This window comes from Stegostoma tigrinum, chromosome 16 (genome assembly GCF_030684315.1).
Source record: "Stegostoma tigrinum isolate sSteTig4 chromosome 16, sSteTig4.hap1, whole genome shotgun sequence".
In the NCBI taxonomy this organism is placed as follows: domain Eukaryota; kingdom Metazoa; phylum Chordata; class Chondrichthyes; order Orectolobiformes; family Stegostomatidae; genus Stegostoma; species Stegostoma tigrinum.
Window position 1 is genome coordinate 22,956,856 of NC_081369.1, and position 24,860 is coordinate 22,981,715.

The 24,860-nt window shown below is 40.4% G+C and overlaps 1 long non-coding RNA gene across 4 annotated transcripts in view; it reads left to right on the forward strand.

Moving 5' to 3' along the window:
- LOC132210636 (uncharacterized) overlaps nucleotides 1-24,860 on the forward strand; it is a 305,286-nt gene that overhangs the window by 65,313 nt on the left and 215,113 nt on the right. For 3 of the 4 annotated variants that reach the window (XR_009446784.1, XR_009446786.1, XR_009446787.1), the window contains exon 3: nucleotides 15,917-16,056. The exons of the other annotated variant lie outside the window; for it this stretch is intronic. This is a non-coding gene — a long non-coding RNA (uncharacterized LOC132210636). The remainder of the gene's footprint in view (nucleotides 1-15,916; nucleotides 16,057-24,860) is intronic. 4 annotated transcript variants of the gene reach the window in all.

The window sequence follows — 24,860 nt, forward strand, 5'->3', positions numbered from 1 at the left end:
GCTCATCAGGGGAATTCAGAACCATTGAATACAGTTCTATCAGTCTTCACACCTCATTGTGTGAAACTGTTTACCATGTCAGCCTTTTCTGTAAATTGTACACAGTTCAGTGAGAGGATAAATGCATGGAAATGAAACCATATAACCTTGTAGCAGTCAGCTGAGATTGAAAGTTTATGTTGACTGATAATTCACAAGCTTTTATTCAAGTTGGTCACAAAGCAGCATTGAAATATTTGGCTTTGAAGTCCTGTATATGTTAGTTAATTAGACAACATTTCATTTGACCTAACATTTGTCAAGCTTTTTTGAAGGCGATTTCCCCCTAATTGGGGTGTACGGTTCAGCTTTCTGACATCAGCCTAATCTTTCACTCTCATTTATGCTAACTTCTTCTAAAGCATTGTCACATTTAGTAGTCAGGTTTTTTACAATGTCTGCATTGAATTATAACACTGTTGCCCTTTGATACTCTGCCGACAATAAATGAGATCACTCATACAAATGTAAGGCCATGTAATGTAGCGGCATTTAATAAAACAAAACCATTGAATAAGATTATAAACTTATTAGTTTGAGACACTGGAGTGTTGTACTATTTCTTGCAGAACATGCTTTTTTATATTTTTCTTTGCTTTTCTATGCTTTAAACTTTCTTTTTTTCAGAAGATGCTAAATCATACAAGTCAACAGGTCATTACTAATTTTTAAGATTGGGTATTAAATGTCAGTAAACTGTTTGACTAAAGATGGGACACTGTTCAACCCAGTTAAAACCAATTTTTTTTTCTGATATACACGCAGGTAAAGTAGCCAATAAATATCACTGGATAATGGTCAAAAGTTGAACCTTTAACTATATTTCTCCATTCTAGTTCTAAGGCAATGAATCCATCTGAAGCATACCTAGTGTACATTGGCTGATGAGACCAATGAAAATGGTTCAGATTTGGAATCTCCTGGTCAATACAGGGTATGACTTAGCAACACATAAGCATCATCTTTCTTCACTTAACTGTGGAGGAGCCTTTTTTCAATAGTTAATCATTAAAATATTGTTGACAATGTTTAATACTTCATTTGTTTTTACTGATACATGGATTTGACAAGCAGAAAACAGTTTGATAAAATTAACATATAATGGATTGGCTGTTCATTGTAAACAGGTAAACAATGGCATATTGTCTAAAGATGCAGTTATTCTCATGGAAGTCCTAGAATAGTAAGTTTCTGTTCCTCTCCTGAACTTGCGAAACTGAAAAGATCTTTTCCTAACAGAGAAGTAGAAAATGTTGAAAGATGGCTGACATTTTTGTGCTAGTGACAATTTCGAAAGTGTTATTGGCAATTGACTGCGAATATTTGCTCATCTACAGGTTTTCAGGAATTATGCATGCCATTGGAAAAGGGAACTATACAAAACATCATTAGAACGGCTGAATAAGATGAAAGGACTTCCGCTTTTTGTAGCATTGGGGGTGATTGTGAGTTATGACAAGACTAGTTTTGACACTGATGTTTGACTGCATTAGTTATCATTACTGTGTAGGACAGATAGATGGACAATTTTTAGTATGTTGAAACCCCAAAAATATCATTTCCCTCTATTCTCCCAATCATAATATTGCTAAACAAAAAATTGTCCTTCCCCCACCAAAAGGGACCCCACACCAGCTCTGTTAATGCAGAATATTGGTGATCATAACCTGCGCTAATGGCTAGTGTTCTTGGTGCAAATGTTCACAGCAAAAAAAAATGCAAAGTCAAGACTCCCATGTTCTGTCTCTTATAGAGTGTCCTTGAAATATTGTTGAAGCAGTTAAAGCATGGGATGTTCCCTTAAAATATGGGATAATTGGCCATCCCTGATTTTTTTTTAGATTCCTTTGCTTCATGCTTTTCAAAAATATCATTGTTCTGAATATTAAAAGAGGAAACTAAAGTCAGTGATTGGATGAAATAGAGATATAGTTTTTAAGAAAATAACCTCTTTGTTCAAATTCTGTCAATCAGGATAAAGTAACCAGCAGAAAATCAAATAACCAAACCTTTTCAATGTATTTTATCATTATTATTCATCAAGTACCGCAAAACTGACCAAATTTTTCAAATGAGTTATTCACACTTCTTTCAAGCACTGTTTTCCTCCCTTACACAGGGTAAGTATTTTAAGCAAGCTATTCATATTGTGATGCTGCCCTCTCTGGAGTAATTGAAAGTGCACGCATGGCTGCTTAAAGTCAAGTCTTTTCTTTGTCCAATGTGCAGGATGTAGAGGACGGAATGTTTTGGAACTCCTGAAGATGCTTTTAAAGATGTTTGACTAGTTTGACAGATTTTTTATGTATATGTGTTGTATGTATATTGAAAGAAAAGATGGCAGAAAAGGCACTACTGGGGTATGAGGAGGTGAATCAATCCTAACAAAGTGGACTGGTGCAATTTACAGACAAAGGTTACAAATTTAGCTAAAAAAGAATGAAAGTAATCTGGATAAAGTTGATGACTTCTTCACCAAAATAAGATCAGATGCTTTTGATTTTATGTTAAAGCAACATTGCCTGAGAAATCCTAGTACTGTGGGATACACTGAGATTAATAAGATGCTGGACTCCTGTTATAATACAGATTAGTCTGAAATTAAACTGAGAGTTGCATTCTGTAAAGGGAAACAGTTATCAAGTGAGACTAACAGATTCTATTCTTGAGCTTAAAAGGTATCTCTTACTACTGTATATAGCAGAAACTTCCAAATCAACTACACAGATACTTTTGTCTCACGGATGGCAATTAAGTTGAGACGGAGCAAATTTAGCAATGAAGTTGTGGCCAGAGAAATGGCAGAAAAAGTTCCAAGCTGGAAGATTGTTCTTTTCTGAGGGGTAAATCCACTGAATTTAGCATAAACCAGGCCAGCACAGTCAAGTTCACCATCTCAGAGTCAGAAGTTTAGATATTATCATCATATCTACCAATCATCTAAATGTTTCCACTTCCTGTTAAAATGTTAGCCTCTGGGAAGGTTGGTCACAACCAGGTAGCGTCAGGAGTAGAGGGAACAGTAATGCTTCAGGTCTCAGTCAAGCATCAGATCTGGGTCACAATAGACCCAAAGCTCATTCAGGAGCCTGGAAGTCCTCAAAAATGAATATGATAGACAAAGAAACCATTGATTGTGTCCGACAGGAAGATCAAAAGTTATACTTACTCAGACAGTAAGAAAAATAGTACAAGCAAGAGGAGAGTAATAGGGCTAAAGATATACTTCCAGAGCGGACAGTAAAAATGGAAGTCAGATTTGCAACTTCTTTACATTCGTCATTAATATAGCAGCAACCATGTATCATCGCAGAAGCAAAGTACACCAAATCCTTGTTGTCCTCAGGGATTGGGCACAGAGTTCATGCTGATAACAAAATGTGCAGATACCGCTCCTTTGTAACTCTCCTGTGTACTGCACAGTCAGACTGGATAAATCAATGAGAAAAAAAGGGACCTTGCAAATATGGAAATCTGTGCATAATGAGGACAAAGTGTACAAGAATCCTGAAGTAACATTTCTTTAGGAAAAACTGATTTGAAATTGACTAGTTATTTCTAATAATAGTATGTTTGGACAAGTTGTATTAGAGTGGAATATGATGATGCATTCAATTTCTTGCTGTTGCTTCTTGCATTCTCCAAATTAAATAGCAGAACCCTTGAATGAATGCCAGTAGTTTGAAAGCCAACTCCATAGGCATTTAGGACAAAAATACTCTTATCTTTATGTCGTCTAGTATCACCCACCACTGAATAATGATGCAGAGGGAAGTGTACAGATTACGAAGAGATCTTTGTCAAAGCATTTTCTAAGTGTGAAGTTGGGAAATAATTCCCATATTTCTCTCCAAGACGGACTTGACAATTTTCTGTTTGTTCACAGAATAACTCAGTGGTGTACATTTGGCTGCTGCTGTTCTGAGTTAGTGCTTAAAAATGCTCCTCTGACAAGGCTCAATTTGCTTGACATTGATGGTAAAGTAAAAGAAATGACAAAATGAAGGTGAGTCATGGTGCATGAAACTTTGAGAGTTTAGTGCTGGTCAGAAGGTCAGGGTGAAAAAACTGAAGTAATACAGAAAGTATGTGATTGGTGTTCTGGTTGTCACCATTTACCCAGTGAAGATTTAAGAGTGTGTGTCAGTGTCATCCAGATCACTTGCTTGAAAGAAGAAATCTGATAAAGAGATCGTATAGTAATCTTGCTATAGTCCAAATTCCTTGTATAGTCCAAAGTAAAAGTTAAAGTTGTAATGAAAATCACAAAGAAAAAGGTTTGCCAAAGTCACAGAATTCACCAATACAGCAAAGTAAGCAGGTCTTTGTTAAGACTACTCAGTCAATGTCACAGTTCTGAGGAGTGATAAAGATCAAATTTCAAGATTGACACCATCAGAAAAATTGAGAGGAGAGTCAAACAGATGGAAATAGGAGATGATACCCAGAGAACAAGAATAAAAATCTAGATAGAATAGTTGGAAGTGTGTAGTAAAGAAGAAGAAATAATTTTTTTTTTCCGTTATATCTTATCAGATGATATTTTTTAGTTAACATGTACTGATGTTGAGGAAAAATAATTCTTTTACATACAACTTACTGTCAGGTGTGTTTTATTCGTGGTTACAGTAAAACAACTATACAACCCAAAATTGTTAAATTTCAGAAATTGTTGACTTTTTTTTAGTTAGATTCTGGATTTTTTTAAACATGTGCCATTTTGTATTTTATGTTACTTTCTGTTTTACGCTTTAAAGATCGAGAGCAGGGAGCGCAATATTTTAAGAGTTGTTCATATGTTGATGCTGTCTGTGTTGAGGAAACGTAAATAAAGTCTTCAACATGGCTGATTACATTTGAGTTCACTTTTCTAAAAGCATTTCATGGGATTTGGGAGTTATTGGCAGGGCCAGCATTTATTGTCTGCCCCTAGTTGCCCTTAAGAAGGTGACAGTGAAGTAACTTCCTTCAACTACCACAGTCCATTTGGTGTCGGTAAACCCACAGTCCGTTTAGGGAAATAGTTTAAAGGCTTTGACCCAGCAAGACCAAAGAAACAATAATATATTTCCAGGTGAGGATGATGTGTGGTTTGGAGGGGATTTGCAGGTGATGGTATTCCTATGTACCTGCTGCTCTTGTTCTTCTAGGTGGCAGTGGTCATGAGCTTGGAAGGTGCTGTTTCGGAAGCCTTGATGAATTTCTTCAGTTTTTCTTGTCGATCATACACATTGTCGCTACTGAGTGTCTATAGTGGAGGGAGTGAATGTTTTTGGATATGATGCCAATCAAGTGGGCTGCTTCGTCTTGAATGGTATCAAGCTTCTTGAGAGTTGTTGGAGCTACAGTCATCCAGGTAAAGAGACAGTGTTCCATCATACTCCTAATTTGTGCCTTGCAGGTGATGAATATGCTTTGAGCGATCAGGAGTGAGTTACTAGCTTCAGGATTCCTAGTCTCAGATCTGGTCTTGTGGCTATCGTGTTTATGTGGCTAATTATGTCCGTCTCCTGTGAATGTTTCCTCAGCCCAATACACTACAAGTATCTATGGTTGAAAAATCATTTGTACAAAATAATCATATAAAATTATATTACTATGAACAAAACAAACTAAAATTATTTACAAATCTTAGTTACTTAATTTGTAACCCCCAATACAATTTTTTCCAAACATAGATCTTCCTCTCCGAAACCAATACTTGGTGAAAGTTTTATTTGTCCCGAAGTGTTGGAAATGCATAACATAAATTATTAATTTCATCCTCCTATGAAATTATATCTAAAGTGCATCACAGTACATGTCACGTGACAAACACTGGTAAGCCAGAGTTCCATTCACCTGAATGTTGCAAATATTGAAGATTATTTTGATTTGCAACAAAAGCTCTATTCTTGTCTTGATGTCACCAGGAAGTTCCTACATCAGAATGCAAATAAATTTGGTGCCAGAATATGGCAAATTCACCTGCACTGCTGAAGACCAGAAGATTTGGGTTGAAGCAACAATGCACATTGTCAGTGGTGAGAATATACATCTTCAGTATTCCAACTTAAAAACTTTCAGTCTCAAATTGCTTTCAGCTAAGTTTCACAAGGAAAGAACAGAAAACGCTGGAGAAACTTAGGAGGTCTGTATAGCAGCATCTGTAGAGTAAGGAACAGAGTTAATGTTTTCTGTTTAATATTCTTCAGAACTGAATGCCAGTTTTAAATGGCTAGCTGCTGCTAGAAACTGCATGTTCACTAACAGTGAACAGTCCACTGTGAAAATGAAAAATGCCAGATTTGGGCATGGGACTTGGGATTTCTGAATACTTCCAATATTTTTGCTATTTTGGAGATGCCCTCTATTGTGCAAAAACTGGGGCCAAAGTCACTGTGGAAAACAGGGTCAGGTTTCCGGAAATATTGAAGGCAGTGGTTAGGGTGCATAGGAAGAGTGGAAATAATGCTGAGTTTAACATGGACTATTGGGAGAAATGAATGATTTGCAGCAAAAATTGGGAAGAGAATCCAAAGTCAATAACTGAAGTTTAGGAGAAGTAATTGAGATTGAGCTCTGTGGTGTCAATGCGCAAACAGACCCTCCAACTCCCTAGGAACATAGAACATAGAACATTACAGCACAGTACAGGCCCTTCGGCCCTCGATGTTGTGCCGACCTGTCATACCGATCTGAAGCCCATCTAACCTACACTATTCCATGTACGTCCATATGCTTATCCAATGACAACTTAAATGTACCTAAAGTTGGCAAATCTACTACTGTTGCAGGCAAAGCGTTCCATTCCCTTACTACTCTCTGAGTAAAGAAACTACCTCCGACATCTGTCCTATATCTTTCACCCCTCAATTTAAAGCTATGCCCTCTCGTGCTTGCCGTCACCATCCGAGGAAAAAGGCTCTCCCTATCCACCCTATCTAACCCTCTGATTATTTTATATGTTTCAATTAAGTCACCTCTCAACCTTCTTCTCTCTAATGAAAACAGCCTCAAGTCCCTCAGCCTTTTCTCATAAGACCTTCCCTCCATACCAGGCAACATCCTAGTAAATCTCCTCTGCACCCTTTCCAAAGCTTCCACATCCTTCTTATAATGCGGTGACCAGAACTGTACGCAATACTCCAAGTGTGGCCGCACCAGGGTTTTGTACAGCTGCAGCATAACCTCTTGGTTCCGGAACTCGATCCCTCTATTAATAAAAGCTAAAACACTGTATGCCTTCTTAATAGCCCTGTCAACCTGGGTGGCAACTTTCAAGGATCTGTGTACATGGACACCAAGATCTCTCTGCTCATCTACACTACTAAGAATCTTACCATTAGCCCAGCACTTGGCCTTTCGGTTACTCCTACCAAGTGCATCACCTCGCACTTGTCTGCATTAAACTCCATTTGCCACCTCTCAGCCCAGCTCTGCAGCTTATCTATGTCTCTCTGCAACCTACAGCATCCTTCGTCACTATCCACAACTCCACCGACCTTAGTGTCGTCTGCAAATTTACTAACCCATCCTTCTACGCCCTCGTCCAGGTCATTTATAAAAATGACAAACAGCAGTGGACCCAACACCGACCCTTGTGGTACACCACTAGTAACTGGTCTCCAGGATGAACATTTCCCATCAACTACCACCCGCTGCCTTCTTTCAGCAAACCAATTTCCGATCCAAACTGCTATATCTCCCACAATTCCATTCCTCCGCATTTTGTTCAATAGCCTATTGTGGGGAACCTTATCGAGCGCCTTGCTGAAATCCATATACACCGCATCAACCGGTTTACTCTCATCTACCTGTTTGGTCACCTATAGGGATCTGCATCTCTATATAGGTAATTCTACAAGTGGACTGAAATATTTTCCTCCGAATTGTTTCAGTTTATTGTGAGTTTCTTAGCATTTATTGGTAGAAATAATATTTGTGACCTCTAGAAAGGCTGGAAGATTTTACATTGACCAAAATTGCAATTAATGAAGTGAGTTGATGAGTTAGTCTCTGTTAACTCCCACTGGTGAATTGGTAGCTTTTTAAAAAAATATTGTTTTATTTGACTGGATATTATAATTCCCTGTTTCCTAATTTGCATTCTGATAAAATCAAACTTATGTTAATGGACTTTGTGAACTGATTGTTTGTGATTTAACAGGTATATGCTCATTTCTCTTTGATCGTGAGCAGTTAGGAGGGTCTTCTTTAGGAACATACTGGATACAAAGTGTTTAATATACACACCATGATATTGCCCATTTATGTCTCCTTTAAGGGTGGCAGACTTGAACAGATATGATGGACAAATGGTTTGATCAAGCACATTAGGGGCTTTATATAAATACATAGTTATATGTTTCATAAGTCTGCAATTATATGTTTTCACTTGTATGCAGTCTATTCCGATTTCAAATACTGCACATGATAAGAAGGTCATGTCATTATAAGTGGCGATGATATTCATAGTCATTATTACTACACAAAAGGTAAGCGATCAAGTGAAATTGGGGATCAATTCCATATTCATTGAAATATAAATTATACATTGTAAAGCTATGACTTCACGAATCTCGATTTGCTACAGCAACCTTTGCCAGGATGACAAATTCTACTGTTGAATCTCTCAGTGATCGGGATAGATTTTTATGCGAAAAAAAGACTTGAATTTCTGTGTGTGTGGTTTGGATTGTTACAAATTATTGGACTCTTGATGTGATGACAAAACTAGTATTTCTTGTGCTGCTGTAAACATTACCTTGCATATGGGAATTGACACCCTAGAAATGTTAATGCAGTAATTTAGAATTTTTGTTGAAATTGTACAGATATATAAAGACATGATTTTATGCTACCTCTGAATGCCACCCAAGCATAAATACCATTTTAAATTCCATAATCTCTGTAAAAATAACTCCAAATTAACCACAGTTTTAAAAAGGGCAAAGGATAATCTCAAAATAATTTGATTTAATTGTCTCCACATATGAGTATTCCAATCAGCTGTTGTGATACTTTTATCTCCCAAGTACACAAGTAACACTCAAAATAAATTTCTCCATCAAAAGTTAAAATGATGTAAAAGGATGGCTAAAGGAAAAGATTGCTTGTTTTAAAAAAATAAAAATAGAATGTTCTGGGTAAACACAGCAAGTCCAACAGAATCAGACTGGGTGTTATGATCTGGACCATTCCAAGATGCAGGACTGCAGGCTGAGCGACACATGAAAACATGGGGCAGTCGCTGTGGAGACACAGCCAGAAAAGATTGCTGTCTATGGCCTTGCAACCAGAGTACCCTGAGGGGCATGAAACTGTAGAACACTTCAGGCTATATGTCTGACAAGGAATGTATGTTGTGAACATCAAGAATATTGAAATTGTATTGGGGAGCCTCAGAATGTAACATGGTATTTAGAGAAAAGTTTACTGCTGTTGCACTTTCTGCAATTTTCAATTTGGAAGGTTTTGCCCTCAGGCTGTATGCCTGACTTGGAATTTATGTTGTAAATATTAGGAATATTACAATTGTGTAATATCAGAAAGGTAGAATATTTCTTAAGTGCTGAGAGGTCGACGAGTGCTAATGTCCAAAGGGACCTGGGTGCCCTTGTTCACGAGTCAAGAAAAGCTGCAAGTGCAGTGAGCAATTATGAAAAGAACCATATGTTTGTCTTCATTGCAAGAGGATTTGAGTACAGAGTAAAAATGTTTTTTTGAAATTGTACAGACTTCTGGTGAGACTGCACCTGGAGTATTATGTATGTTTTTTTCTCTTTATCAAAGAAAGGATTGACTGATTTTGGAGAGAATGTAATGGAGGTTCAGCGGTCTAACCCCTAGGACAGCAGGATTGTTTTATGAAGACAGTGTGAAGAAATTGGCTCTATCCTCTGAAGTATCAAAGAACAAGAAGTGATTGCATTGTCACACCTCACTGGGGCAGCAGACTAGAAATAAAGGCTGGCTATTACCAGAGCCATCATAAAAGCCAAAGGTTTTACAAAAGTATGCAAATTCCCCAGTTTACCTTTCCTTTTAGTTCCAGGTTGATAGAAAGCCTGGATCAGGTTTGTGTACTTGTCAAGATTTACTACTTAGTACAAGTAAATGGAATTTAGCTACAGGTAAACAATTATGAACAATCGACGTGCATGCCTGCTGGTTAAATTTCTAATCCCATAAGTCTTCCTTGTTACCTACGAACAGACAGACACAGGCAAAAAAACATTGATGTTTGTGGGTTTAGGGAAAAACTGAGAAAGCAGTTTGTCTGCCCCGACCGCAGGGTTTGTGAGATGATCATCTTGCTTGTCAGGTCTTACTGTTCATCCATCTCTCTCGTCAACAAGTGTTTTTCATTTCCTTGCAGAAAGCAGGGTGGGACTGGTTCAAAAATTATAAAATCTTTGACTTATTGGTTAAAAGCCATGGTTTATGGCAATTTGCCAGGGAAAATAAACTGGCTTTCTTCAGAGATAACAAGGTGTAGAGGGGGATGAACACAGCAGGCCAAGCAGCCTTCCTGCTCCTCTGATGCTGCTTGGCCAGCTGTGTTCATCCAGCTCTACACCTTTTTATCTCAGATTCTCCAGCATTTGCAGTTTCTACTATCTCTGGCTTTCTTCAGACTTGTTTTTTTTAACTGCATAGAAACAAACAATACCTCCCTATCCAAAGTTTAGAAGCCATCTGATCATCATGTTCACATCCACAAGCTATTCAGCGACCTGGGAACCAATCACAGTTGTTGGCAGGGAGAATGCCTTTGCCATATGATAACTGGTCACTATTCCACAGTCCAACAGTTATTTGTTGCTGCACCAATCGCCCTTCTTACACATTCATGCTGGCTTAATCTTGTCTGCAGTAACCTCTCCCCACTGTTTGAATAAACAGCAGTGAAAACAGCTCTAACAATGAATGTCAGTAGCCCGCAGTGCAGTGAAAGTGCAGTAATCCCTTTTTTAGTCTTTGGTTTTTAAAACAGTTCTTTTTCTGTACCAGTCCACAATCAAAAATACAGATAAAGAGGCCACAGCCCTACCGGACAATATGGCTGCTGTCTCATTAGTGGAAGAGGTGATTGGTAGTGCTCTTAACTCGAGTGTCACCACGCCACAGGCAAAGGGAGAGGCCAAGAAGAGGAGACCCTTCATGGTAATCTCACCTCGCGCAATATTTGAACCCACACCCTTGCCATCGCTGTATCACAAACCAACTGTCCAGTCAACTGAGCTAACCGACAAATGCAAAATGCAAAAAGATTAAAAAAAGGTAAAGTTCTTACACAATTGAAAATTCCAGATGTCTTCCAGGACATGAGCAGGTGGATGGAGATATGTTTTGTCTGACTAGTGAATCTCTGAACCAGCAGACATAACCTCAGATTAAGGGAAAGGTCATTGAATAGGAGGATGATGAATCACAGAATCCCATGTTGAACCATATTTTAACAGTGTAGGTATTTGTAGAACTTATTTTGCTAAAGCCTTTTCTGCTTTCCAGTTTATAGCATCCCAACTGTGCAGGAAGAGGCCATGTAGCCCACTGAGTCTGTCATGACCCTCTGAAGAGCATCCTACCCAAAACCCCCCACCCCATCCATTTAACCCACATTTACCTGGCTAATCAACTAGCCTGTACATCCCTGAACGCTGCAAGGCAAGTTAGTACGGCAAATCTTCCTAACCTGCACATCTTTGCACTGTGGGAGGAAACCGGAGCAAACGGCAGAAACTGGAGTACAGGGTGGAAACCTATGCAATCAAAGAGAAAGCATGGAAACACCACACAAGGCTAGAATTGAGCCTGGATCTCAGGCACTGTGAGATGGCAGTGCTAACCACTGAGCTACCATGCCACCCAGGAATTTATTCGCTCAGAAGATGATGAATTTTTGGAATTCTCCAACCCAAAGGGCACTGAAAGCTGAATTATTGAGCATGTTCAAGACAAAAATTGAAAGATTTATGGAGAGTTATGACATCAAGGGGTATATTGCAGGAAAGTGGCATGAGGTATGTGATCGGCCGTGGTCTGATTGAATGGCTGACCAGGTTCAACAGGTTAGTGACCTGCCTTTGTTCCTCTGCTCCTTTATATTGAATGGGACATGTTGTATGGGGACAAATTGAGTTTTATTGCTCCATCTGTAATTTTCGGGTTTAAAAGTGATATAGAGCAATTTTAAAAGTTTTATGAAGAAAGTATGATTTTGATTAAAGTAAGTAAGACAGCTGGGTGAAGGCTATGCAATTCAAGATGTTGAACCATACTTTAACAGCGTAGGTATTTGTAGAACTCATTTTCCAGTTTGTAGCATTGGCATTTTTCCCTACTAACTACCCTTCAGAATAAGCAGGCCCCAAAGGTCACCAGACAAGAGTATTGTTTTAAACCTTCATACTTTGGAATCAGACGCTCACTGTGTAAAAGTGGAGATAAAGAGCTTGGAAGTAGAATCCTGTGCAACTGACAGCCAATATAGGATTAACTAGTTGTAATGTGGAAAAAGAACATAAATAACACTGTTAATAAACAGCATATTGTACAGCAGTTCTTTCAAGTAACCAGTTTTGTAACTATAGATAAAAATAATCTGTATATCAGTTGAGCTTTTGCAAGTACAGGTATTAGAGGGATTACTGTTACAAGACTATCACAGATGGCAGTCCTCCATTGTGTATTGAAGTAGCAGTGTAATTGAACCTCAAATAGTTCTCACCTGTCCTCTGGTGATCTTGGCCTTGGCAATGACAAACAATATTTGTGCAATTTTGTGCAATATTGCTATCTAACTAGTAGACATCTGTTTTTCTTTCTTTCTTTCTAAGAAGAGAGTTCCCTTTGGGCTAATTTATCCTATCCTGCAAATAAAAAAGATTTGGAAGTCTGAAAAATATAACAGTTCTCAAAACTGGTCTGAAGAAACGTCTGGTTTTCCATTATTATTCACCACACTCATTTGAATTTTATATTGCTACCTGGAACTATTTCAATGGAAGTTGAAAAAACGTTACCTCAGAAACATTAGACAAATTAAAACCATGTCTAACTCCTGGGTTACATTAGAACATCTGCTGGCCCTCCTCCCTCTCAGCCACTGACTTTGACCTTCCAGCTATCTTCCTACCTACTCTTAACCATCCTTACCTGAGCCTCAACTCCTTTTCAAATCAACCTTACCACCCTATCTAGCTAACATCTTACCCACCTTGCCACCATGTCTCCCTCACCCTACTCACGAACTCCATACGCACTCATTCGCTAACACACTTAAAAGCGATTTTATGTGTTTTAAAAATTTACAGTGTTAGTGAATAATAATAATATTCCCAAGTGCAGCAGTGAAACTAATCCTGAGAGAGGGATCCCAATCTCATTGAATAGCCATGATCATGTCAAAGATCGACTGCAAGTGCCGCCACCGTTAATGTGGTGACTCTCACCATAAATTATTTAATGATGTTACTAGGTGTGGCATAAGAGTAATTTTATGAGAATGCACCAAACTTGCACTTATAATTTCAAAAAATGAAAATGGAGCTACATGCGACCATATCCCAAGTTTTTATCATCTTCCAAACAGATGCAAGAAGCAACAAGGATAACTATAGATGCCACAACTGAAAACCCTCACATTAATATCAACTAAGTTTGAAGATGGAGCTGAATTTAATATTTTTCCATGTGAATGTTGGGTACAAAATAAATAAAAATGGTGATACCAAAGTGGAGAAAATGAATGGAAACCATCAGAAAAAGAACAGCTGCTGATCCTCCTCTCTCTCAATCACTGACTTTTCTGAAGAAGGGTTTAAGCCCGAAACGTCAGCTTTCCTGCTCCTCTGATGCTGCTTGGCCTGCTGTGTTCATCCAGTTCAACACCTTGTTATCTCAGATTCTCCAGTATCTGCAGTTCCTACTATCTCAGAAAAGGAACATGTTTTCCTTGGTTTGCTATAGACCAAAAAACAGAAAAATGAAGTATTCTTCAGCTGTGTATTAAATCATAGCATTATCTCTGAAAAGAAGATCGTATTGAGGGGCTGAATGGCCTATTCCTGCTTTCGGCAAGCTCATGAGACAAAAACCCCACTCATTCCATATATTTGAATGTAAATTCAGTATGTGAGCACTAGCACCAGAGGGGGCAATATGAACATACAGATTAGAGCAGGAGAAAATCACAAACACCTTGACTCTGCTCTTCTATTCAGTAGCATCACTACTGACCTGATTACTTTGCATTTCTGCCTGCGCACAATAACCTTTCACGTCTGTGCTTGTCAAGAATCTATTTACCTTTACTTGAAAAATATTCAGGCGCTGCTTCCATTCCCTTTTGAGGAAGAGAGTTGTAAAGATTCACGACCATCTCCAAAAGACAAGTTCTCCTTATCTGTTTAGTTAATGGGTGGCCCCCTTATTTTTAACAGCATCATCTCTTTCTAGAATCTCCACAAGAGAAAGCATCCTTTTCACATGCAGTCTGTCAAGACCTCTCAGGATATGATATGTTTCAGTCAAGTCACCTACTCTTCTAAACTCCAGATGTATTCCTAACTTGTATAAGCTTCTTTCATAAGACAACTTGCCCATTTTAGAAATGAGCCTAGTAGAGCTTCTCTGGTTTTCACCAATACATTTCCACCTAATAACAGGATTGATATTGTATACAGTACATCAGATGAGGTCTCACCAGTGTCCTTTATGGTTGAAGCATAACTTTTGTGTTCCATTATCCTCTTTAAAAACTGATAACATTCTATTAGGGTTCCTGATTCCTTCCTGTACTGTATATTAATCTTATGTGATTCATGTACTGAGGCACCTAGATGTTTCTATGCAAAGATCTGCAGCCTTTTACCACTTAGGAAATATCACAAACCATTAAAACGAATCATTTTGAATTGGGGGGAAGATCATACAGTAACGAATATATAGAGATAGAAGACAAGATAGCGAATTTAGTGCAGAACCAAGAATATCAATAGCAGACCCCTATGTGATTGTAAAGTCTTAATGATTATGAATAAATTAAAAGACAAGCTAATAAAAGCTGCCAAATGATAAGAATTACAAAGCTGGAGAAAATTTGGGACGGGCACAGAGGTACCAGATGGATGACAGACATACCCAGATAAGATGTCTCCTGATTGGACTTATTAGGATAAAGCAGGCTACCAGTATGAGATTTTGAAAAAAAATTGAAGCATTATGTCATATGTGTAGATTTGATGTTAAACTAATGTTAAAGTTTTTTTTAGGTTTGTTGGCAACAGATACTTGAGAATATTGATTAATTGATATTGCATCCGCTTATCTGCAAAGAAGTCAGCTTAAATGGGAAGTGCTTCATCACCCTCCAAAAGAGATGCTACATGTGGTGGGGCCACTCGGGAAGTTAAATAGTTGTGTATATAGCATAAATGTTCTCTCTGGAGTATGCTGGTTCTCAGTGAGGTCCAGCTTATTAAAATTAAGCTGTTTCCAGTTGAAAGCAGATCCTGTCATATTTTATTGTCACCATGGGAGGCAGCTTTCACGTATCATTATGATGTATATAGATGAATTTTTGGAATGTGGGAGCAATGAACGTGAAAATATAAATTGGTTTCAGGGAGAATTCAAAATTAGAAGTTACGTGTTAGAGGTCTGTAAGTCCATCGGATTAGAAATCAGGCAGTATGGACCTGGTGTCACTTTGCATCACTTTACTATGTTTAAAATGGTAATCCCATTGCAGTTAGTCAAAGTATCACAGAATTATGTTGCAGAAGGAGGTCATTCAACCCATTGTGTCTGCACCAACTTGTGCGTTTTAATTTGATGCCAATATCCTGCATTTTCCCCATAAACCAACACATTGTTTCTATTTTTGTAGGGCTTCACAAAAAGATACAACTGCTTCCAAAATTCTGATGGAAATATTGTCTAGTTGGACAGCTGAATTAACTGAGCACCTAAGCAAGATCAGATCCCACTTTTGAATTGAAAATTCCCAAGGTTGACAATATTATTCAGGTGAACAAAATATTGAAAAAAAAGGAGCGTTGTGTTTATAAATTTCCATTATTAGGAAATGTCAGGAGCATGAAACACATTGTTTTTAGTGATGCTTCTTATACAAGTCTCAGTGGTGGGTTGTTAAGTATAGGAAGGTTCATAACTACTCTTTTGAGAAAATGAGTTAAATGATGCCCTTTAGGTTGGGAAGATAAAAATATAAGAAAGGTAGCAACAATATCTTCGTGGTAGAAATTCTTGCTCGTATTTTCATCATGAAAATATCTAAAAAGGGATTCACCCGTAATAATCACACTTTTCCTACAGTTCTTTCTTATCACTAGAATATACTTCTGCTGAGCACTGTGAAAAATCGTTTTCAAAGTCCTCCGCTGTTCCTCAATTGACCCACCATAAAGATTTTGCTCCCACTCTACCTTAGCTAACTTCCCCCTCATTCCTTCATAGTCTCCTTTGTTTAAGCACAGGACGTAGGTACTGGATTTAACCTTCTTATGCTCCATCTGTATTTTAAATTCGACTTACTGTGATTGCTCCTTCCGAGAGGATCCCTAACTGTGAGATAATTAATTATTCTTGTCTCATTACACAGGACTATATCTAGGATAGCTTTGTCCCTCGTACATTCCATTACATATTGTTCAAGGAAATTATCGCTGATGCATTCTTTGAACCCCTCCTCAAGGCTGCCATGACTGACCTGGTTTGATCAATTGATGTGTAGATTAAAATCCCCTATGATAATTGCTGTACCATTTTTAATTGCATTAGCTATTTCTATGTTTATTGCCCACCCCATCACGATGTCATTATTTGGTAGTCTATAGACCACACCGATCAGTGACTTCTTCTCCCTGCTATTTCTAATTTCCACCCAAATAGATTCGGCATTTTCTTCAGTAGAACCTATATCATCTCTCACTACTGCCCTGATATCACCCTTAAAACTCAGGGCAACACCACCTCCCTTAGTTCACCTGGGCCATCTCCAACACATCCCTCACCTTCCTGGACCTCTCAGTCTCCATCTCAGGTAACCAGCTAGAAACTGATGTCCATTTGAAGCCCACTGACTCCCACAGCTACCTAGAATACACCTCCTCCAACCCAGCCTCCTGCAAAAATTCCATCCCCTATTCCCAATTTCTCCGCCTCCGCCGCATCTGCTCCCAGGATGAGGCATTCCACTCCCGCATATCCGAGATGTCCAAGTTCTTCAAGGACCGCAACTTTCCTCCCCGCAGTGGTCGAGAACACCCTTGACCGCATCGCCCGCATTTCCCGCAACACATCCCTCACACCCCGCCCCCGCCACAACCGCCCTCAGAGGATCCCCCTCGTTCTCACATACCATCCTACCAACCTCCGGAAACAACGTATCATCCTCCGACAGTTCCGCCATCTACAATCCGACCCCACCACCCAAGCTATTGTTCCATCCCCACCCTTGTCTGCCTTCCAGAGAGACCACTCTCTCCGCGACTCCCTTGTCCTCTCCGCACTCCCCTCCAACCCCACCACACCCGGCACCTTCCCCTGCAATCGCAGGAAGTGCTACACTTGCCCCCACACCTCCTCCCTCACCCCTATTCCAGGCCCCAAGATGACCTTCCATATCAAGCAGATGTTCACCTGCACATCTGCCAATATGGCAGATTGTATGCATTGCATCCGGTGTGGCTCCCTCTATATTGGGGAAACCAAGCGGAGGCTTGGGAACCACTTTGCAGAACACCTCCACTCGGTTCGCAACAAACAACTGCACCTCCCAGTCGCGAACCATTTCAACTCCCCCTCCCATTCCTCAGACAACATGTCCATCATGGGCCTCCTGCAGTGCCACAATGATGCCATCCGAAGGTTGCAGGAACAGCAACTCATATTCCGCTTGGGAACCCTGCAGCCCAATGGTATCAATGTGGACTTCACAAGCTTCAAAATCTCCCCTTCCCCCACTGCATCCCAAAACCAGCCCAGTTCTTCCCCTCCCCCCACTGCATCACAAAACCAGCCCAGCTCGTCCCCTCCCCCCACTGCATCCCAAAACCAGCACCGCCTGTCTCTGCTTCCCTAACCTGTTCTTCCTCTCACCCATCCCTTCCTCCCACTCCAAGCCGCACCTCCATCTCCTACCTACTAACCTCATCCCACCTCCTTGACCTGTCCATCTTCCCTGGACTGACCTATCCTCTCCCTACCTCCTCACCTATACTCTCCTCTCTACCTATCTTCTTTTCTCTCCATCTTTGGTTCACCTCCCCCTCTCTCCCTACTTATTCCAGTTCCCTCTTCCCACCCCACTCTCTGATGAAGGGTCTAGGCCCGAAACGTAAGCTCCTGAGATGCTGCTTGGCCTGCTGTGTTCATCCAGCTCCACACTTTGTTACCACCTCCCTTACCTTCCTGCCCGTCCATCCGAACAGTTTGACACCCCTGGATATTTAACTCTCAGTCATGACCATCCTGTAACCATGTCTCTGTAATGGCCACTAAATCATACCTATTCTCCATGATTTGCACCGTCAACTCATCCACCTTGTTTCAAATGCTCCAAGCATTCAAATAAAGTGCCCTTATGACAGTTCTTGCGCTTTGTTTTTGGCCCTATTACCTCCATAACTAACAGCTCTTGAGTTCTCCTTTCCTTTAACTTTTTTCCTAATTTTCAATGGATTTGAAGCTTCCTTGTTGCCTGCTAACCTGCTGCTTCGCCTTACATTAATTGTTATTCTCCCTCTACGCTCACTTCTCCCTTCCCCCCTACTTACTAGTTTAAAGTCCTACTAACCACCCTATTTTCCCTTTTCACCAGAACACTGGACCTGGCCCTGTTCAAGTGGAGTGCATCCCAGTGGTATAGAACCCTCCCATCTCAGAACTGATGCCAGTGCCCCATGAAAAGGAATCCCTCTTTCCCACACCACTCTCTTTGCCATGTGTTTACTTCCCTGATACTCGCCTCCCTCTGCCAATTTGCACGTGCGTGCCTGGGAACAAATGATGGTTATATGCTATTTAAGACACAAAGAACACCCAATGAGCCTCTACTTGGAAGAAGCTAGTTCCAGAGACCCTCAGCGACACTTCTAACAGTGAGTCAATTAAACCTCAGTGGATACACCAACCAGACTTTCACAACAGACACACAAGGGTGTTCTCGACCACTGCGGGGAGGAAAGTTGCGGTCCTTGAGCTTCACCAGACCCTTCTACCAGCTTGATTAGTACTCTGTCTGGTTTAGACTCAGGACTGCACTCTGATGAGCATATTCCGTGACATATCTTCACAGCTGGCTGACAAAAACGTGCCCCAGTCTCTGGCACTCAGAGGACTACTGGAGACCTGACACCTGCTCAGGTCCAGGCAAAAAGTGATCCCATGTTCTTGGCCATGAATGAATTTGTCAAAATGCACAAATAAGCATTAGAACAGCTGGCAGGCAGAAGTATCAGCCACTCGATAAGTTAGATCAAAGGATAGTGAATTGCTCCAATTTTATCATTACCATGCTGGCTCCATTATCAGCCATGAGCTCATTGCTTTGTATTCAATCTCAATGGACCTGTTGGCCTACTTTTGATCTTATGTCTTAGGATCATATGGTCTATACTTCCTGTCCTTTCCTGAAGAGCTAGCCAATGCAAATTCCGTTTGTGTTAAATAAGAGTGGGTACCTGGCAGCTGGTGCTTGACAATTTCGTGTCTCAGACATAATCCAATTGTGTCTTTGCCACAATGGCTTATATGCTCCATGGCTGCTATCCTCCTCAACCCTTTGTGCGTGCGTGGTTAACAGCGGTAAACCACCTCATCACATTTTCAAGGCTCCTTGTGAATCAACACGCCGATCACTTCAGCCCATCAACACTCCACCTTGGAGTTCAGGAACACGTGCAGCTTTACATATAGGGGCATACAGGCATCTCCTACATCTGCAACAGACTGCATCTTATGGCTGTGAGCTTACTTGCTTTGCACAAACTCACTTTGTACTTATTTGGAAGCTGACAGCTTATGCCTGATTTCTGCATAACTCTGTATGATGGTCTTATAGTCTAAGTGCTTTCTGTTGCTGGAACCATATAGGCTTTCATACCATTGACAACATTTTTAAAGCTCATCTGTACACCACTTCAGATACTGCCAGCCAGGAACAACTTGCACTGTTGTTTGAGTATCTAGTTTCAGAAAATAGCCCAGAAGAAAGGAAAACTCACACCCTGCATTGTGGACAAGGGGTGGTGAACAGATGTGCTGACTGACACAGGAGATTACGTTACCAATCCAAGCAAACCTGAGTATATATGGCATCCCAGGACAAGGCCATATCTCAGGTAAAATGGAATGTTCAGCAGTGCAGGAAGAAGGTCATCGAGCTTCTATGCTCTGCAGGGGTAACTGCCGCCATCTTCTTCTCTCTGCTATCTCACATTCACAAAGCAACCACTTATTCTAACTCTGCCAATGCACACATATCACAGTAAGGGTCATCTGCTACGACTCTCACTGTTGCATTTTCACCATTTCCACTCAACAGCTCTCACCTTCCTCGTCCTACCGAACTACTGAACTTTCCTGTCCTCTGTACTTCCTACTCAGTCAGTTGATACACCTTGTCACTCCCACACCTATCCCCTCCTCCACCCCCACCCCCACCCCCACCCCCTTTCAGCCCATTGACTAAATGTGGTGATATCTTGTGACTGACTCTAGGCCGTCTCATTCCACTAAGCACTTCTCCTCTTTGACTTTCACACATGGTCATTTGCTTTAATCGTGGCAAACTGGCTGCCCTTCTCTCTACATTAAAAAGCAATGGAAGCCACCAAGGTTAGCCACGTCTAACTGACCACTTAAGGACTCTGATCTTGTGCACTAACAAAACAATGTGAACCGCACAAATTTTACCAGCCTGTAAATCATTATTGCAATCAGTGCATGAGTAAGTGCTAAGAAGGAAAGCAAAAAGGCATAGAATGTGTATGTGTCCCTATGTGCAAAGAGGTCTTGTCAAAGCACGCACTTAGTAGTCATCCTTAAGCTACAGAGTATTATGGAAGGGCTTAAATGGTTTGCAAGTTGGTCTGAGAGCATGCACAATGATATGTTGAAGTTTATGGTTTGTTGATGCTGACTGACATTGATAAAATGTTTAGGCTGGTGGCAGTAATAAGATATGAGGGACATTGTTGTGAAGAAACAGTTGGACAATGGCTAGAACATATCTTCTATGAAATGCAGCCATAAGGTATCCGCTCTGATCGGCATTTGTGCCAACTAGGTTTTCCGAGAAGGCAAGAGAATTGGAAGTGTCATATTAATGAGTTGGGACTTGAGTGAGATGTAAATGCATGGAAGTAAGGGAATTGCTGCTCAATGGAGAGATTCTCAAATCACCATTTAAAACTTGAGGGGTAAATCAGAAAAAGTTTTGTCAATATTGAGATTTTGATTCTTTTTTTAAATTCTCTCTGTATTTTTCTACCTTTCTTGACATTTTCACATCACACCAGGGAGGGGAATTTCCTAGGTGCATTGCGTCTGGAGCTAGCCAAAACAGCCATGAAAAGGCAACTGCCCTCCTTCCATGGTTTTTGTTTTCTTCTTCCACCGTGTGCAACCACATTAAGAAAGACATTCAGAGAGCAGTGAATGTTGGAGATTCTTGAGCTGGGCAGTTCCCAATCTACTTGGATTCGATGGAGAAATATAAACTTGTAAAGGACATTTATTTGCTCACAGATTCTAGGCATTGCTGGCTAAGCTAGCATTTACTGCCCATTCCTTTATTGGGCATGTGCCATGGTGGCATTTGAACCTATGTCCATAGAACATTTACCAAAGGTTCTGGCTTACAAGTCCAGTGACATTGGCACTATTGCTCCATCTCCCTCAGATTTAGGTATTTATAATTGTTAAAACAATGAGTTACTAACAAGTGAATTTATTATTGATAGCTTAGAACTTGGGACCACCAATTTAAAATGAGAAAGTAGAGAATGAAGGCAAATGTTTTGCAGTTTAGTTTTCTCGAGACCAGTTAGCTGTGAGTAAAGGAAATGTTTGTGAGCACTGACTTAAAGTAATCATTCAAGTTGTTGGCAATGTTTTTAGAAGAGAGAAGGTGAAAAGGGTTTTCTAACAAATAATATGAGCATAACTGGAAATCTCCAGCAATTGTTTGAAGACCATAAGACATAAGAACGGAAATTAGGCCATTTGGCCCACCGAATCTGCAATGTCATTCAATCAAGGGTAATAATTTCCTCAACGCCATTCTCCTGCTTTCTCCCTGTAGCCCTTGATTCTCTTGATAATCAAGGAACTATCTATCTCAGTCTTAAATGTACTCAATGACCTGGACTCCACAGCCTTCTGTGGCAGTGAATTCCATAGATTCACCACTCTCTGGCTGAAGTAGTTTCTCCTTATCTCCATTCTAAAAGGTTTTCTCTTTACTCTGAGGCTGTGCCCTCGGGTCCTAGACACTCCTACCAATGGAAGCATCTTCTCAATGTCCACTTTGTCCAGGTCATTCAGTATTCTGAAAGTTTCAATTAGATCCCCCACCCCCAATCCTTCAAAACTCCAATGAGTATAGTCCAAGAGTTTTCAAATGTTCCTCATATGTTAAGCATTCAATTCCTGGGACCATTCTCGTGAACCTCCTCTGAACCCACTCCAGGTCCAGTACATTCTTCCTGAGATATGGGCCCCAAAACTGACACGTTACTCCAAATGTTACTCCAGAGCCTAATAAAGCCTCATTAGTATATCCCTGCTTTTATATTCAAGTCCTCTCAGAATATTTGCCTTCCTGACTACTGACTTAACCTGCAAGTTTGAATTTTGAATTTTTGTGATAATACTCATGTCTTCCACTGTGAAGACTTATGCAAAGTAGTTATTCAGTTCCTCAGCCATTTCCTTGTTCCCTACTACTGTCTCTCCACTGTCATTTTCCAGTGGCCCAATGTCCACTTTGCCACTCTTTTTCCCTTTATATACCTAAAGAAACTCTTACAATCTTCATTTATATTACTGGCTAGCTTACCGTCCTATTTAACCTTCTCCATCCTTATTTCTTTTTTTGTTGTCCTCAGTCGGTTTTTGTGAGCTTTCCAGTACTCTGGTTTCCCATTGCCCTTCGACACATTGTGTGCTTTCTCTTTTGCTTTTATGCTATCCCGGACTTCCTTGGTCAGCCATGGTTGCCTCATTCTCCCTGTGCTATGCTTCTTTTTCATAGGGATCAATTTTTGCCGCGTCTCCTGAATTACTCCCAGAAACTACTGCCATTGCTGTTCCACTGTCTTTCCTGCTAGGGTCCTCTTCCAGTCAGCTCTACCCAGCTCCTCCCTCATACCTCTGTAGTCACCTCTATTCAGCTGTAATACTGTTACCTCTGATTCTATCTTCTCCCTCTCAAATTGCAGAGTAAATTCTATCATCTCATGATCAATGCCTCGTAAGGGTTCCTTTATTTTAAGCTCCCTTATCAAGTCTACCTCATTGCACAACACCAATTCCAATATTGCCTGTTCTCTTGTGGGCTCCGCCACGAGCTGCTCCAAAAAAGCCATCTCGTAGACATTCCACAAACTCCTTTTCTTGCAATCCATTACCAACATGATTTTCCCAGTCCATCTGCATATTAAAATCCCCTATGATCACTGTGACTTTGCCTTTCTTACACACCTTCTCTGTCTCCTGATGTCTTCAGCATCCCAGCTCTTGACTGCTGTTTGGAAGCCTGTACACAACGCCAACTATGGTTTTTACACCTTTGCGGTTCATCAATTCTACCCACACAGATTCTACATCCTCTGACCCTACTTTGTTTCTTCCTATTGATTTAATTTCATTTCTCACTAGTAAGGCAAACCCACCCCCTCTGTCCACCTGCCTATTTTTTCGATAGGGTGTGTATCCTTATCTCCGTGATGCCTACCATGTCATACCTGCCAGTTTCGATCTGCGTCACAAGCTCACTTACCTTATTCTTTATACTAGATGCTTTCAGATATAACACCTTCAGTCCAGAATTAACCCTCCCTCTTCTCATTTTCATTCGTTTTTCCAGTGTTTGGTTGCTAGCCTTTTCCAAAGACTTTGTCCTATTTGTCTCTGTGCTGGAGACTTTAATAACCTCCCTGAATTTCCCTTCCCTGTCATTTCTTTCATATTTTTCCACTTAGTTGAATCCATCAATGCGAACGTTAACCTGCTGTTTTGTTTCCCACTGGAGCAAGTTTCACCATTCCCTTCCTGTTGACCAGCCTATTTACCGTTTTTGCTATAACATTGGTTCCAGCTCGATTCAGGTGGAGACTGTCCAGCGGTACAGGTCCCTCCTGTTCCAATACTGATGCCAGTGCCCCACAAAAAGAAATCCCTCTTTCCCACACCACTGTTTTAGCCACGTGTTTACTTCTCTTATTCTCATGTCCCTCTGCCAATTAGCGTGTGACACAGGCAGTAATCCGGAGATTATAATTCTTGAGGGCCTGTTCTTTAATTTAGTTCCTAGCTCTTGATAATCTCTGAACAGGCCCTCTTTCCTAGTCTTGCCTATGTTGTTTGTTCCAGCTTGGACCACAACAACTGGACCCTCCCCCTCCTGTTCCAATATCCTCTCAAGCCGCTCAGAGATATCCCTTAACCTGGAAACGGGCAGGCAACACACCATGCAGGACTCTCAATCCTGTTTACAAAGGATTCTATCTATCCCCCTAATTATAGAATCCCCTGCAGCTGCCACTTGTCTTTTTGATTCCCCCTCTTGAATAGCCTCCTGTACC